Source organism: Bos taurus, chromosome 9 (genome assembly GCF_002263795.3).
Source record: "Bos taurus isolate L1 Dominette 01449 registration number 42190680 breed Hereford chromosome 9, ARS-UCD2.0, whole genome shotgun sequence".
Classification (NCBI taxonomy): Eukaryota; Metazoa; Chordata; class Mammalia; order Artiodactyla; family Bovidae; genus Bos; species Bos taurus.
The window spans coordinates 81585915-81589063 of record NC_037336.1 but is presented as its reverse complement, the minus strand read 5'-3'; positions in this window follow the sequence as shown (position 1 = coordinate 81589063).

The window sequence follows — 3149 nt, the reverse complement described above, 5'->3', positions numbered from 1 at the left end:
GAGTAGAGTTCCCTGTGCTATGCAGTAGACTTGCATTAGTTCCTATTCTATACATAGTATCGATAGTGTGTATATGTTAGCACCAACCTCCCATTCATCCCACACCCCCTTTCCCCCCTTGGTATCTGTATGTTTGTTCTCTACATCTGTCCATACATACATCTTAAAAGAATAATCCAGCTGACCCTTTTGCTAAAATTGAACTTTCCCTCTTCCATTTCTTTTCAAACTCTTAAATGGAGTTGCCCACACTTCCCAAGTCCTCTCATTTGCTTTCACTTTTCTCCAGAATCCTCTACTGTGGGGCTTCTACCCTTACTTTTCTCTCTATCTTTTCAGAATGAAAACATCTTTACTAAAACAGATTCAAATTGAAAAAGTTGTATGAAGTTCAAACAATATAGAAATGAATAAAGTAGAGTGCATAACCCTTTTCCATAAGCCCTGTCATTCCAGTCATACTGAATCAGGACTCTTGTCCCTTAGAAATGCTGAGCCATTTTCTGTTTCTCTCCTCCTGTTTCTTTCTGCCCAACTCTCCTCCAAGGCTCAGCATAAACCCTACCTCCCCACTACACATTGAATTGTAAAGTGAAATGAGTGTCAGTTACATTTACCTGCAAATATGAGTGCACGAAACTTAGGAAGTTCCAAATTAGACTTTAGAAGCATCCATATCACTCTGCTTGACCTTGTTTATTATAATAATTAAGGTATGTGATAACATTAGTGTGTGTGATAGCAATGTGTGATAACATGTTATTGTTAGTAACATAATTTCCTGAGGTATAGAGTTTCGTCTCAAAACTCATAAAATGTAGAATACACATTTTCTATATATTAAGCAGCATATAAATTAGCCTTTTTGTCTAAGGGTTGTTGTTATGACAGCAGTGATTTTTCTACAGATGAAACACGAGGAAGCAGGATGTCATACTATAAAGACATTATTTAGGCTGTGGAGTCAATAGATCTAGTTCAAACTCTGATTTTTCCCAAGCTGTGTAGACAATATACTTACTGTCTTCAAGTCTCAATTTCCTCATCTGTAAAGTGGGACTGATAATACCTGTTTCAGAGAAATCTTGTGAGAATTGAGTGAAAAACCACATGGAGAGCATCGAGCAGGCTGCTTGGCTGGAAGGGGACTCCTGTGATAGTCACTGTTTGTTGCTTTTCAAACGGTCATTCCCAGTTTGATTTCAAGGAAGGAAGATTTTCCCCCTCCCCATGGGGTAAATTATTGTTGGCCTCTTGCCAATAATTGGCCTGGGCAGGGAATAAGGGGGAGAGTGAACCAGAGATCTAGTTCTGCTTAGTAGGAGATAAGGAAAGTTGGCTTGAGCTTCTGAGAAAGGTATTCTTTCAGAATTTTTTTCCTTTAAAAAAGGAGTCTTGGGAAGTGAAAACTTGTGCTATGCCTTCCCCTGTTCTTCCTGCCTTCAATGACATGGTGTGAGATGAAATTCTTGGAACTCTGTTAACATCCTGTGGCCACAAGATGACGAGCCTGTGGCTGAGGAGCTAACACCCAATGATGTCAGAAAGGTGTGTTTGAAAGAAACTTTGCCCTTAAAGACCTTTAAGAGCCACTGCTAGCCAGAAACTACCTACCTCCAATCTATCTGCCATATGGGATAATTGGCATGTCTTGAAATACATGCCAGTGGGTCTCAGAACACCAGGATCATCAGGGAACTTGTTGGAAACGCCGATTCTCAGGCCCCAGCCCGACTTCCTGAATCTGTGTCTCAGAACTGGGGCATGCTCAGGTTTTTTTTTTTTAATTTATTTATTTAATTTTTTTTAATTTAATTTTTAAAAATATTTTTTAAAGTTTTTAAAATTTAAAAATTTTTTAAATTTATTTTTAATTGGAGGATAATTGCTTTATAATGTTGTGTTGGTTTCTGCCATACATCAATATGAATCAGACATAGGTATACATATGTTCCCTCCTTGAATCCCCTCCCACCTTCCATCCCATCCCACCCCTCTAGGTTGTCATGGAGCCCAGGTTTGAGCTCCCTGTGTCTCACAGCAAATTCCTACTGGCTATCTATTTTACATATGGTAATGTATGAGTTTCAGTTTTCCCACTTCGCTATCCCCCACTGTGTCCATAATTTGCTCTCTATGTCTGTATCTCCACTGCTGCCCTGTAGATAGGTTCATCGGTACCATCCTTCTAGATTCCACACATATGCATTCATATGGTAGCACTGTTTTCACCACAGGGTTTCTGCCAAAACGTTCCTAAGGGCTCAGACAGTACATGTAGAATTCATGAAGGGTTCTGCAGTATTCCCCCAAGGTCACGAATCCATCCTTGACTGATTCCCCATTACTGGCATGACATCTTATCATTTATCTTTTTTCCCCTGAGACTGTCCCCTGAGAATGCACTTGCTATCTTTCTGTTATTTAAATAAATATATAAATTACTGTGTAGAGCCCCGAAGCTGCCTTCTCTCTAGCTGTGTCTTGCCTTTGATAGAATCTTCACTTTCACCTTCCCTGAAATCTCTCATTCCTGACTTCATTCTAACACCCTTTTATTTCAACATCAGTTAAACACTTCAACTTCCAGCTTCCTTTAAACCCCTTCTTCATCTCTATAATGAAGAAATATGACCATATCATAGATTTTTAGAATATTATTATGACAGGCTTGCACCTGGGACCTGGGACCCTTTGCTGCAGTGCTTGCGCCTGGACAGACCTCTCATCGAGTAACAGGATACAAAGAAACTGTAAGGGACTAAAAATAACTGTGTATACAGGCAGTTGGTTTGATAAGATCAAAAACCCAACTGCCACTTCTCAGGTGTCAGGAGCTAACACAGATTACTTCCTATGATCCCTGCACACAGCACCACCAAGCGGGTGGGTAGACCACTTAATCCACCCCTCTCCCAATGCCTAAATCTGGCCCTACCCTCACCCCGTTTAAGGGACAACCTCACCCTGCCGAGGGAGCAAGCAAGGGAATTTATTATTTGCTTTCACTCCCTTGAGCTGCAGCCCAAGTCCCAATACAACTTTGCATGAATTTCTTGTCTGGCCTGTTACTAATTTCTATTGATTAAAGAGACCAAGAACCAGACTGGATAACCTTACCACTAAACAGCATTAACACCAGGACATAT